At 48.1% G+C, this 14,068-nt stretch overlaps 1 protein-coding gene across 2 annotated transcripts in view; it reads left to right on the top strand.

Moving 5' to 3' along the window:
- Window positions 1-14,068, top strand: part of NADK (NAD kinase) — a 35,838-nt gene that overhangs the window by 6,008 nt on the left and 15,762 nt on the right. Inside the window, exon 1 of one of the 2 annotated variants that reach the window (XM_040458555.1) lies at window positions 10,721-10,798. The exons of the other annotated variant lie outside the window; for it this stretch is intronic. The gene's annotated coding sequence lies outside the window, so the exon portion shown is untranslated. Of the gene's footprint in view, window positions 1-10,720; window positions 10,799-14,068 lie in introns of those variants that run through there. 2 annotated transcript variants of the gene reach the window in all.

Below are 14,068 nucleotides of genomic sequence, written 5' to 3'. Positions count from 1 at the left end.
GCCTGGCGGGTCGGCCCTCGCCGGCAGGTCGGGGTTACCGGAAAGCGCCCCGCACTCGGTGCCGGACACCCACCGGTGACCGACCCGCGGCGGCCGGAACCCGCGGGCGTCTCGGGCCGGGGTCGCTCCAAGCAAACGGATGCCTTTGGTTCTGAGTAACAGGTTACTTTTCCTTTCCCGTCTTGGGGCGCAACTGTCTCACGTGGAAGACTTCCTCATTCGTTTTGGGAATACGCCCTGGCTTTAACCAAGTGACTTGCTTTCCATCTTTCCGGATGACGCCATTCAAGGACTCATTCCCCCAATTCCGCTTGCCCCCCGCACCTCCCCGTCCCTGGGCCTTGCACACCCCGGGCCTTTCTTCACTGGGACCTTTGCCCCCGCCACCTGGTGACTTGAGGACAGGGACAGGTGCCAGTGCAGTGCTTAGCCCAGTGGCTCCGCTTGGAGGTGAGCCCTCCTGATGGGTCTGGGATTTTTGTTTTTGTTTTTAATTTGCCGGCAGGTCTGTGTTGCCGGCACAAAACCCGTGATGGTAGAGGGTTCTCCCAGACGCTGGCCCAGCAGCGGTCAGTCCTTCCTTGGGCAGTGGAGGTGGCTAAGTAAAAGGGGAAACAGTTGATTTTATTGAGTTTACCACCTGAGAAAAGGTCGGTTTAACCTGCAGAAGGAAGAGGCGGGTGTTTTATTATGGGAGTTGATGGCCCCACATCTTTATTACCCAAATCACCACTTTTCTCAAAGCATGGATGTTACAACAGCCAGAGGGAGCTTCAGGAAGCAGGCCCAGCTCCCAGGGGAGGGAATGTGCAGGGACAGTGCACTTAGACCTGCAGGGCTGCCTCCAGCAGGGTCACTGCCATCCTATTACACCTGTTGACGGGCGGGTGCAGCCGCCTGTCTATAAAAGCCCCCTTCGGGTCTCGAATCCTGTTCAGTTTATGGGGTTTCACGTTAGGCTCCTGGTTCATGTTCCCAGAGAACTTTCCAAAAAGTCTTTCTTGGACGGTCTGCTGCCAGAGCAAATGCCCAGTGTTACAACATCCTTGCCAGCCTGGGGCATTCTGTATGGAGGGAGAAGGGAGGGGCAATTTAATAGGTACTTATCGTCCAACTCAGTGTCATCCAGTGAGGATGGGCCTGTTTCTGCCACCATATACGCTTTCCTTCTCCATTCAGTATTTCCACAAATACGGATGGAGAGCTCACACTGGACATCATGTGGGTCGTGTGCGTCTGTGGGCGTGTGTGGGACTTGTGTCCTGGTTGCCTCAGGCATCTCGGTGTGTCCCCTCTCCACCATGTGTGGGTTCTGTGAATACTTTTCTAATAAAACGTCTCAATGCCGAAGTTGCTTTTTTTTTTAATTCTTTTTTAACGTTTATTGATTTTTGAGAGCGCGTGAGCGGGGGAGGGGCAGAGAGGAGACACAGAATCTGAAGCAGGCTCCAGGCCCTGAGCTGTCAGCACAGAGCCTGATGCGAGATCATGACCAGAGCCGGAGTCAGAGGCTTAACTGACAGCCACCCACATGCCGCCAAAGTTTTTTAAAATTAGATTCATGCTGGGGCACCTGGCTGGCTCAGTTGGGAGAAAATGTAACTCTTGATCTTGGGGTTGTGAGTTCAAGCCCCACATTGGATGTAGAGATTACTTAAATAAGAATAAAACTTAAAAAGTAAATAAAATTAGATTCGTGTTGTCAGGAACTTGAATGAACTTGGAAGGAATTAGAATTTCATCCTTTTTTTTTTAATGTTTATTTAATTTTGAGAGAGAGTACTAGCAGGGGAGGGGCAGAGAGAGGAAGACACAGAATCCGAATCAGGCTCCAGGCTCTGAGCTGTCAGCCCAGAGCCTGACGCAGGGCTCGAACCCACAAACTGTGAGATCATGACCTGAGCCGAAGAGGCTTAACTGACTGAGCTACCCAGGTGCCCCAGGATTTCATCCTTTTAAAACAGTTAAAACCAAACCAACCTGAATTAAATGAGAGTCCTGATTTATAATTGTCAAAAAATACTTAAATCTTAAAAGTTGGTTTTAATATTTAATATTATTATGTAAATTAGTTTATTGCTCAATCATCAAATTAGTCTTTGCAAGTAAATATTAATAGCTTTAGACAATGAGTAATTTTTTTTAAATTTTATTTATTTTAGAGAGCATGAGCCGGGGAGAGAGAGAGAGAGAGAGACACACACACACACACACACACACACACACACACACACACACACACACACACACACACACACGGAGGGAGAGAGGGAGAGAGAGAATCCCAGGCAGGCTTCACACTGCTCTCAGAGCCTGGCAGAGGACTTGGACTTGATCCCACAACCCTGGGTCACAGTCTGAGCCAAAATCAAGAGTCAGACACTCAACCGAGTCACCCAGGCACCCCAAAAACAGATGATTTTGAAATACATTTGTCTTTTGTGATTTTGATTGGTTTCTTTTTTTTTTTTTATTAAATGTTCGTTCTGAAGTAATTATAGATTCACAGGAAGTTGTGAAAATAGTACAGAGAGACCCTTGTAACCTTCTCCAGCTTCATGTAACATACCTGTGGTACAGTAATACGAAAACTAGGAAATTGGGGTTGGAAAAATAACATTAGCTATACTACACTCCTAATTCAGATTTTACCAGTGTTTTATGTGTGTATGATTCTCTGCACTTTTACCCCATGTATACACAGGTGTACCTACAACCACAGTCGAGACTCGGAACTCTTTGTCACTGAGGGATCCCCCTGCTGCCCCCTGCCACGCTCACATTCCCGGCACCCTCCACTCTCCCCCTCCTCTGTGATTTCGTTATCTTGAGAATGTGTATGGGACCATTCAGTGTGTCACCGATTGACTCGGCATAATGCCCCCGAGGTCCATCCGAACTGTTGCAGGCATTAATAGCCTGTCCCTGCTTGTGTTTTACCGTGTGGATGGATGGTTGGCAGTTTGTTTAATTAACTAGCAGGAAGATGTGGGGGCGGCCGGTTGCAGTCTTTGGCTGTGGCCTGCAAAGTGGCTGTGGACAGATGATAAACACCAACTTGCAGTTGCTGGCTTGTATGATTTTGTTTTTAAGATTTTATGAGAAACTGCCAGGCTTCCAGACTATACCTTCCACGTTCCCACTGCAGTGCGTGAGTGCTGGTTTCTCTACAGTCTGGCCTTTGGTTGTCCTGGCCGACCTGGCAGGTGTGTAGGGACACGGTCCTTTGAATTTGCATTTCGGAGCAGCTGACGGTGTGGGTCTTTCACGTCTTGGTTACTGCGTGCGCATCCTCTGTTTAATCTTTTTTGCCCATTTTCTGATTGGAATCCTGGGTTTTTTACTGTGGCATTTTGAGATCTCTTTACATATTCTAGATAGAAAACCTTTGTTGGATATCTGGTTTCCAGATATTTTCTCCCGGTCTGCAGCTTGTTGTTTTTATTCTTTTAATAGGGTCTTCCACAGAGCAAGCTTCTCATTTTAATTAAGTCCAATGTATTGTTTTTTGTTGTTGTTGTTTTACCTTTTATGGACTGCTTTTTATATCACGTATAACAAATTCTCTCGAGTCGTAGGTTCTAAAAACTTCCTCCTGTGTTTCTTTTCCTCCTTCCCGTCTTCCCTCTTTCCTTCCTTCCCTCCCTCCCTCCTTCCTTCCATCCCTTTTTTTTTTTTCCCCCCCAACGTTTATTTATTTTTGGGACAGAGAGAGACAGAGCATGAACGGGCGAGGGGCAGAGAGAGAGGGAGACACAGAATCAGAAACAGGCTCCAGGCTCTGAGCCATCAGCCCAGAGCCCGACGCGGGGCTCGAACTCACGGACCGTGAGATCGTGACCTGGCTGAAGTCGGACGCTTAACCGACTGCGCCACCCAGGCGCCCCTTTCCATCCCTTTTTTAATAGGCTTCACACCCAGGATAGAGCCCGACTCAGGGCTTGAACTCATAACCCTGACATCGAGACCTGAGCTGAGCTCAAGAGTCAGACACTTAACCAACTGAGCCACCAGGTGCCCCTCTTTTTTTTTTTTTATTAAATTTTTTTTTAATGTTTTTATTTATTTTTGAGACAGAGACAAGGCATGAGCAGGGGAGGGGCAGAGAGAGGGAGACACTGAATCTGAAGCAGGCTCCAGGCTCCGAGCTGTCAGCACAGAGCCTGATGCAGGGCTCAAACTCACAGATTGTGAGATCATGACCGGAGCTGAAGTGGGACGCTCAACCGACTGAGCCACCCGGGCGTCCCCTTTTTTTTTTCTTTTTTTTTGAGGTTTTATTTAAGTATCTCTCCACCCAACATGGGGCTTGAACTCACAACTCTGAGACCAAGGGTCACGTGCTCCACCGACTGAGGCAGCCAGGTGTCCCTCTCCTACATTTTCTAATGAAAGTTTTATAGTTTGTGTCTTATACTTGATACAGTCCATTTTTATTTGTTTTCAGTTAAATTTTGTTTAAGGTGTGAAGTTCAGGTTGAGGTTCACTTTTGTTTCCCCAGCTTTATTGAGAAGTAATTGACATATGTCACCATGTAAGTTTAAGGCAGACAGCATTTGTTGGGTACAAAGTGTTGCCCTAAGACTCAGTGTTGTAGAATTCTAGAGCTGCAAGCGGGAGCTGAGATAGCACGATCTGCACATTTGGCTGTAGAGGGGACTGTAGTCGGCACTTGTCCCACGGACATCTGAGGAGCTGGTGGGAAGTGATTTTGACCTGGTGCAAGCAGCTTGGAAGGCCATGCACCGCAGGCTGGACAACGACCTTGGTTGTCCAGGTCATCCTGGACATTGGATCATCCCTTCCCAGCGGGTCTCGGTGCTTGGGAAGGAGCCCTTACTGCTACTTGCTTCACTTCCATGTTTATTTGGCTTTTTTTTTTTAACGTTTATTTTTGACAGAGAGAACACAAGCGGGACAGTGGCAGAGAGGGACAAAGGATCCAAAGCAGGCTGTACACTGACAGCAGCGAGCCCAATGTGGGGCTCAAACTGCAAGATTGTGAGCTGAGCCTAAGTCAGACGCTTAACCGACTGAGCCACCCAGGTGTCCCTTGACTTCTCAACTAATAAAACTTATAAATTAAACTTTCAGCATTGATTACAGACCTGACATTCCCCTCTGCCATTTAAATGAGAATAACCCAGAATGATTTGTTCCTTTGAATATGGTACCCATGATGGCAAACAAAATATGTAAAAATCCGGTGATTATAAAATTCACTATAAGCCTTTCGAAAATATCAGCGTTGTAGGGGTTAATTTATTTATCTTCTCAGGGCCATAGTAAGCTTACTAGGTAGTTCTTTCTGTGCCTCCCTTGGAGCGATAGTTTTCCACATCCTAGGATTATGGCCTTCCTTGCCCAGCTCGCAGTGCAGGGTCAGCGTAAGGACACGTGATACTGGGGACCATGTGTGCCCCCCTGGTGACCGTAGCTGCAGAGCCCCGTGTGGAGCATTTGCATTATTGTTTCCTGAACTTCAGTGGAGCTTTTTAAGGCGTTCCTTCCTTACGTTCCTTGCCACGGCCGTCAGCTCCTTGCAGCCTGCTGCAGTGTCCCCAAGCGTGCTCTTCGATATGTGTTCGAGCAGAGTTTTGGACCCATTCCCTGCAGCCGCCCACTTACCTCATGTGTTCCTGGAAACCGAAGTGTGCTCTCCATGGTCATTTAGAAAGGACGTCAGGGGCGCTGACCAGGAGCTGGCTCTGCAGGGTCCTCTCTCCTCTAGGACCCTGGGCCCCTCTTGTAGGCCCCCCTGCCGTGTTGGGTCCTGTTCTGTAGGCACTGTGGTTGTCAGCAGGGGCTTAGGAGTATGGGCCCGGATGCCAGCTCTGCCCCGTCCGAGCCGTGTGACCCTGGACTGCAGTGTCCTAGACGCTCCCTGTGCGGCTCATTGTGAGGGGAAGTCAGGCGATGGCACCTGAGCCCCCGGCCGGGGCCTGCCAGGGCGGGCACTGGGCCTGGCCAAGGGCCCTGGTTCCCCTGGATGTGCTCCTGCTGTCCGTCGGTCGTCCCGGTTTCGGGTGACTGTCCACATTCCTGCAAGCGTTCCTGCTTTTGCTGCTTCGTTTCTGGGCAGCTTGAGGGAGGCACAGGCGCACGGGGCCTGGCTCGGCCTTATCTAGACGCTTCCCTCCTCCTGAGCTGGCGGTGAGACGTATTTTACCGTGTTCACCCTTGTCTGTGTCACAGCCGGCTTCGGTGTCATTTGTCAACCTGTCCTTTTTTTCGCAGACATTGTTTGTTCCCACAATGGTAATAATTTCCTTTCAAAGCTTACGACTCATTACAAGTTGCCTAGTAGGTTCCTTTAACTGCTTCTTTTGCCCTTTCTTCACCACAGGTGGTTCTGGGTCCCACACCTTGTGGGGCATTTCGGGCGCCCCTGCCCTGATTTTGTACATTAGAGGAGAGCTGCGGTTTGTTTTCCCCATCAGGGTGGCGGGATGAGGCTGCCACACGCCTCTTGGTAACAGCTCACGATGGATTTTTTTCCACTCCTTTGCTGAGGTTTTATTAGTAAAAAAATGTTAATTTTGTTTAAAATTTTTTTTTAATGTTTATTTATTTTTGAGAAAGACAGAGCGCGAGCAGGGGAGGGGTAGAGAGAGAAGGAGACACAGGATCCGAAGCAGGCTCCAGGCTCCGAGGCGTCAGCACAGAGCCCGACGCGGGGCTCGAACCCGCGAACCATGAGACCGTGACCCGAGTAGAAGTCGGACACTTAACAGACTGAGCCCCCAGGGTCCCCAACGAGAGTTATCTGAGCCCCCGTATCTGAGCTTCCACGTCTTCACAGGGAAGAAAGCACTCCAGGGCACAAATTGTTTTCACAGAGTTGTATACGTTTTACATCTCGTAAAAGCTCAAAAGATGAGAGATCAGCACATAGGCCAGCGTCCCGAGTTGTATCGTGAAGGAGTTCAGGGGCAGGAGCTTTGCTCGATGTCTCCAGGGCAAGATGGTTTTCCTTCAGGCTGCTGTCTCACGAGGCACAGGCACAGTGTGCACGTGAGCCATAAACCAGGCCTTGGGTTCCAACGAAGTTTACGTACAGTCATGCTGACTTAGAAATCTAAAGTGGAGCCCCTTGTATGCGAGGCCCGTGGAGAGTTTCTCTCTCATCGTCGCGGACGCACAATGTTCTATTAATTTCAGACGTACAACACCGATTCAACAACGTCTGTACGTTACTCAGTGTTCACTATGGTAGAGGCAGTCTCCGTCTGTCACTGTACGTTATTGCAGAATTACTGACTTTATTGCCCAGCTGTACTTCGTCCCTGACTTGTTTACTTGATCACTGGAAGTTTGTACCTCTTAATCCCCTTTACCTATTCCATCCATCCCCACACCCACTTGCCACATAGCAACCACCAGTTTGTCCTCCATACGTGAAAGTGTTTTTTGTTCATTTGTTTAGATTCCACCTTAAGTAAGAGTATATGGTATTTGTCTTTCTCTGACTTATTTCACTTAGCCAAATACTCTAGCTGCATCCATGTTGTCACAAATGGCAAGGTCTGATCCTTTGTTGTTTTAAGCATTTATTTTATTTTGTTCATTTCTGGGGAAGTAAGCTCTACACCCAGCGTGGGGCTTGAACTCATGAACCAGAGATCAAGAGTCACACGCCCTACCGCCCCAACCAATCAGGCACCCCAAGATCTGATCCTTTTTTATGACTAATACTCTCGTACATTCCACATCTTTGTCGTTCATTGTCCTGTGGATGGACACTTGGGCTGCTCCCATATCTTGGCTATTGTAAGTAGTGCTGCGTACACATAGGGGTGCAGATATCCTTTCAAGAGAGTGCTTTCTTGGGTAAATACCCAGGAATGGAATTAGTGGGCCATATGATATTTCTGTTTTTAATTTTTTGAGGCACCTCCATTCTGTTTTCCGTGGTGGCTGCACCAATTTACATTCCTGCCAACAGTGCACAAGATTTTCCTTTTCTTCACATTGTCGCCAACAGTTGTTTTCTTGTCTTTTTGACTCTAGCCATTCTTACAGGCGTAAGGTAATACCTCATTGTGGTTTTGATTTCTATTTCCCTGATGATTAGTGATGTTGAGCGTCTTTTCATGTGTCCGTTGGCCATCAGTAGGTCTTTGGAAAAATGTCCACTCAAGTCCTCTGTCCATGTTTTAATCAGAGTGTTTTGTTTTTTTTTTTTTCTGTTGAGTTGTATAAGTTCTTTATATATTATGGATACTAATTCCTCATCAGATATATCAGTTACAGATATCTCCTTTCATTCACTAGTTGCCTTTTTGTTCTGTTGATGATGTCCTTTGCTGTGAAAAAGCTTTTTCCTTTGGTATAGACTCTGGTTTATTTTAGCTTTTGTTTCCCTTGCCTCAGGAGACATAAATATGTTGCTAAGGGTGATGTCCGAGAGATTACTGTCTGTTTTCTTTTAGGAGTTTTTTGTTTGTTTGTTTCAGTTCTCACATTCAGGTCTTTAATGAATTTTGAGTTTATTTTTGTGTATGATTTAAGAAAGTGGTCCAGTTTCATTCTTCCGCATGTAGCTGTCCAGTTCTACCAACACTATTTATTGAAAAGGCCGTCTTTTCCCCATTGTATATTCTTGCTTCCGTTGTCATAGATTAGTTGACAGTATAGGTGTGGGTTTATTCCTGGGCTCTCTATCCTGTTCCATTGGTCTGTGTATCTGTTTACGTGGCAGTACCATATTGTTTTGATCACTGTAGCTTTGTAATGTAGTTTGAAGTCTCAGATTGTGATGCCTCCAGCTTTGTTCTTCTCAAGATTACTTTGGCTGTGGCAGGTCTTTAGTGGTTCCATATAAATTTTAGGATTATTTGTTCTAGTTCTCTGAAAAATACTATTAGTATTTTGATAGGGATTGCATTAAATCTGTAGATTGCTGTGGGTAGTATGAACATTTTAACAATATTCTTCCATGAGCATGGTATATCTTTCTATTTGTGTCATCTTTGATTTCTTTCATCAGTGTTTTATAGTTTTCAGAGTACAGATATTTTATCTCCTTGGTTAAATGGGATGGTCAAAATGGATTTTTAAATTTTTTCTTAGTCTTTATTTTTGAGAGAGAGAGAGAGAGAGAGAGAGAGAGAGAGAGACAGAGTGTGAGCAGGGGAGGAGCAGAGAGAGAGGGAGACACAGAATCCGAAACAGACTCCAGGCTCTGAGCTGTCAGCCCAGAGCCTGATGCAGGGCGTGAACTCACCGGCGATGAGATCATGACCTCAGCTGAAGTCGGACGCCCAACTGACTGAGCCCCCCAAGGGTCCCCCTTTAGACAGTTCTTAATGTAATAAGGAGGTAAACACATGCATGTGGTTTTTTTCCACATACTGAGCCAAATCTGCCATCTTGGATCTCTTACCAGCATCTCCTGGCACCGTTTTGGGTCCTGCGTGGCCTTTCTGTCCTCACCTCCCGGCACTTGGTGCCACCCCCCAGCTCTGCATCCTGAAACCCTTGCCGCTCTTGGGTCTCCTGCCCACCCACCGCCGGGTAGCCCATCCAATTCCGTGGTTGTAAGCGTTCACCAGGTGCTGACGGAACCCAGACCTCTGTGCCCAGACCAGCCTGTCCCCTGAGCTCTGGCCTTCAACGTGTAGCCTGCTTGGCTGGTAATAGCCATGCGAATTCGGTGAGGCCCTTTTCAGGCCCTTAGAACCCTCAGTAAAATAGGATTTCATCATCAGACGGGGAGGGAAGACAGGCCACAAATGAGAGAGTAATGTGAGGGCAGGTAGTGACAACCACAGAGACCAGGAAATGAGCGTGGGGGAATATGGAAGTCTTGAGGAAGTGGCATTTGAGCAAAGATCTCAGTGGCGGCTTATTTCCAGCTTCAGGGCATCGCAAGTAGGGTCCCACACAAGTCTTTGTGTGGACCCGCGCTTTCGTTTCTCTTGGCGACGCCCAGGAGCTGAGAGGCAGGAGCCTGTGGCGGATGTAGTGACTCCGTTCCCAGCAGCGGCGTGGGCGGCCTCCAGTTCCTCTGCAGCTGCGTCAACACTTGCCGTGGTCAGTAGGCCCTCACTTCCTCAGCCGGTCCAGCAGTGTCACGTGCTCTCCTACTGTGGCTCGAACTCGTGTTTCCGCGATGGCTGATGCCCTCGGGCATCCTTTCGTGTGCTTCTTCCCAGTTGATACGTCTTCTTTGGGGAGCTTGCCCAAAGTTGGGATCTTTTGCCCGTTTTCTTTAAGTTTTTTTTTTTTTTTTTAATTTTTTCTTTTAACGTTTATTTATTTTTGGGACAGAGAGAGACAGAGCATGAACGGGGGAGGAGCAGAGAGAGAGGGAGACACAGAATCGGAAACAGGCTCCAGGCTCCGAGCCATCAGCCCAGAGCCCGACGCGGGGCTCGAACTCACGGACCGCGAGATTTTGACCTGGCTGAAGTCGGACACTTAACCGACTGGGCCACCCAGGCGCCCCTAAGTTTTTATAATCCTTTATGCATTCTGGATGCGAGGCTTTTGTAACATATATGTGTAGCAGCCTGTAGCTTCTATTTTCATTTTCTGAACAGTTATTTTAAGAAGGGTAAAAGATTTTAATTGTAATGAATTTCTCAGGTCTTTTTCTTTGATACTTTGTGATCCTTGATTTCAGGAACTTTTTGCCAGATCCAGGGCCACTAAGATTTTCTTCAGTGTAAAAGTTTTGTAGTTTTGATTCTTACGTTGAGGTGTATAAGCCATGTCGCGTTAATCTTTGTCCGGGCACGCTTCGGAGATATTGCAGGCTGGGGTCCACCGCAGTAAAGCAAATCCTGCGATCAAGTGAGTCAAATGAATCTTTTTGGTTTCCCGGTGCACATAAAATTTATGTTGATAGTGTGTTGTAGTTTCTGAAGTGTGAAGTGTCTAAAAAAGCAATGTACACACCTCAATTTAAAAATACTTTCCTTGCTGAGGCACCTGGTTGGCTCAGTCGATGGAGCATGCGACTCTTGATCTCAGGGTCGTGAGTTCCAGCCTCATGGCGGGTGTAGAGATTACTTAAAAATGAAATCTTATAAAGTAAAAATAAATTTGGGGCGCCTGAATGGCTCACTTGGTTAAGCGTCCGACTTCAGCTCAGGTCACGAACTCACGGTTCATGGGTTCGAGACCCGCATCAGGCTCTGTGCTGTCAGCCTGGAGCCTGGAGCCTGCTTCGGATGCTGTGTCTCCCTCTCTCTCTGCTCCTCCCCTGCTCACACTCTGTTTGTCTGTCTCTTTCTCTCTCTCAAAAATAAATTAAGGTTAAAAAAATGTTTTTAAATAAAAATAGATATTGGTAAAAATGCTAACCATCATGTGAGCTCAAGGGACAGCTGCTGACTGGGCACTGTGGCGGGTGCCGAAGGCTGGCGTGGCCGTGGCGATTTCTTAAAATAAGACAACAATCAGCTTTGCTGCACTGATTAACTTTTCCTTTCAAGGATGATTTCTCTGCAGTACGTGTTGCTGTTTGATAGCATTTAACCCACAGAACAACTTTTAAAATTGGAGCCCATCCCCTCTCACCCTTCTGCTGCTTTATCAACGAAGTGTATGTCATATTCTATTTTTAATGTTTATTTCTTTTTGAGAGGGAGAGAGCACATGTGCGAGTGAGCAGGGGAGGGGGCAGAGAAAGAGAGAGACGGGGATCCAAAAGGGGCTCCACGTTGACGGCAGAGGGCTCAGTGCGAGGCTTGGACCCACGAGCCGTGAGATCATGACCTGAGCCAGAGTCAGACATTTAACCGACTGGGCCACCCAGGTGCCCCAAGTGTGCGTCATATTCTAAATCCTTTTTCACTTCAGCAGTCTTCATGGCATCTCCAGCAGGAGTAGATTCCAGCTCAAGAAGTCACTTTCTTTGCTCGTTCGTAAGAAACAGATCCTCATCCGTTCAGGCTTTATCCCAGGACCACAGCGATGCAGTCACCTCTTTAGACCATGCTTCCGATCGTGGTGCCCCTGCTGCTTCTGCACACTTGCACCCTTCCTCCCCTGATGGCTGGACCCCCTGAAAGTCCTCCGTGAGTGCGGGAGTCCACTCCTTCCAAACTGCCATTCGTGTTGATATTTTGTCCTCTTCCCATGAATCACCAGTGTTAATGTCATGTGGGATGGTGAACTGGTGAACCCTTTCCAGAAAGTTTTCAGTTGACTTTGCCCACATCCGTTAGAGGAATCCCTATCTGCGGCAGCTAGAGCCTTGTGAAACGCGTTTCTGTAATAATAAGGCTTGAAAGTTGAAATTATGCCTTAATCCAGGGGCTGCAGGATGGCTGTGGTGTTAGCAGGCATGGAAACACCCTTAACCTTGCTGTACATCTCCCTCAAAGCTCTGGGGTGAGCAGGTGCACTCTCAGCAGTAATTTTTTTTTAATTATTTTTTTTAATCTTTATTTATTTTTGAGAGAGAGAGACACACACAGAGCACGAGAGAGAAGGAGACACAGAATCCAAAGCAGGCTCCAGGCTCCGAGCTGTCAGCACAGAGCCCGATGTGGGGCTCGAACCCGTGAACCGCGAGCGAGATCATGACCTCAGCCGAAGTCGGACGCTTAACCGACCGAGCCACCCAGGCGCCCCTGTCAGCAGTAATATTTTGAAAGGAGTCTTTTTTTTCCTGAACAGTAGATCTCGACAGTGGGCTTAACATATGTAGTCAATCATGTTGTAAGCAGATGACTGTCATCTGGCTTTGTTGTTTCTTTTCTAGAGTGGAGGCAGAGTAGACTTAGCATAATTCTTTAGGGCCCAAGGATTTTCTCCATGGCCACTGAGCATTGACTTCAACCAAAAGTCACCAGCTGTGTTACACTGGTGAGAGAGTCAGCCTGTCCTTTGAAGCTTTGAAGCCAGGCACTGACTTCTCCTCTCCAGCTATGACAGTCCTCAGTGGCATCTCCTAAATAAGGCTGCTGCACCGACATTGACAGTTTGTAGCTTGGCACAGCAGCCTGATTAATGACCTCAGCCTGATCTGGAGAACTCGCCCCAGCTTCTGCAGTGGCACCTGCCGCTCTTCACCTGCAGGCTCACGTGAGGGAGGCAGCTTCTCTCCTCAACCCTCATGAACCAACCGCCGCTGCCTCCCAGCTCACCCTCTGCAGCTTCCTTGCCTCCCTCAGCCCCCACAGACTTGAGGAGAGTCGGAGCCTTGCTGTGGATCAGAGTGCGGTTTGAGGGTGTGTTGTGGCTGGTTTGAGCTGCAAAAAGGCCGTTTTGCTTTCTCGTCTCTGTGTGTTCGTTCACTGGAGCGCGCTTTTAATGCCCTTCGGGATCTCTTCCTTTGTAGCCACGGCTCCACTGTTTGGGGCCAGAGGCCTAGCTGTCAGCCTGTCTCGGTTTTCAATGCGCCTTCTCACCGAGCTTGGTCATTTCTAGCTTCGATTTAAAGTGACCCTTGGGGCGCCTGGGTGGCGCAGTCGGTTAAGCGTCCGACTTCAGCCAGGTCACGATCTCGCGGTCCGGGAGTTCGAGCCCCGCGTCGGGCTCTGGGCTGATGGCTCGGAGCCTGGAGCCTGTTTCCGATTCTGTGTCTCCCTCTCTCTCTGCCCCTCCCCCGTTCATGCTCTGTCTCTCTCTGTCCCAAAGATAAATAAACGTTGAAAAAAAAAATTAAAAAAAAAAAAAATTAAAAAAAAAAAATAAAAAAAAAACAGACAGACGTTTGACTTCTTTCACTTGGACACCTAGAGGTGATTGTGGGGTTATTGATTGGCCCATTGACAATGTTGTTGTGTCTCAGGGCAGGGAGGCCTGAGGAGAGGGGGAGAGACGGGGAGCCAGCCAGGCAGTGGAACCTTCAGGACACGCACAGCACTTACCTCTCCAGTTTGCTGTCTTAGGTGGGCGCAGGGTCGCGGTGCCCCAAGAGACTTCTAATTGTAATCTCAGAGATCGCTGAGCACCATGACAAGTACGGTAATAGAGAAAGAGTTTGAAACATGCGAGAATTACCAAAATGTGGCTCAGAGACACAAGGTAAGCCAGTGCTGGTGGAAAGTGGTGCCGGGAGACTTGCTCGCCACGGGGTCACCGCAGACCTTCAGCTCGTAAGAAACGCGG

Source organism: Herpailurus yagouaroundi, unplaced genomic scaffold (assembly GCF_014898765.1).
Source record: "Herpailurus yagouaroundi ecotype Mexico unplaced genomic scaffold, PumYag 77, whole genome shotgun sequence".
NCBI lineage: Eukaryota > Metazoa > Chordata > Mammalia > Carnivora > Felidae > Herpailurus > Herpailurus yagouaroundi.
Note: the sequence above shows the minus strand (reverse complement) of the source record. Positions and strands in the feature narration are given on the sequence as shown.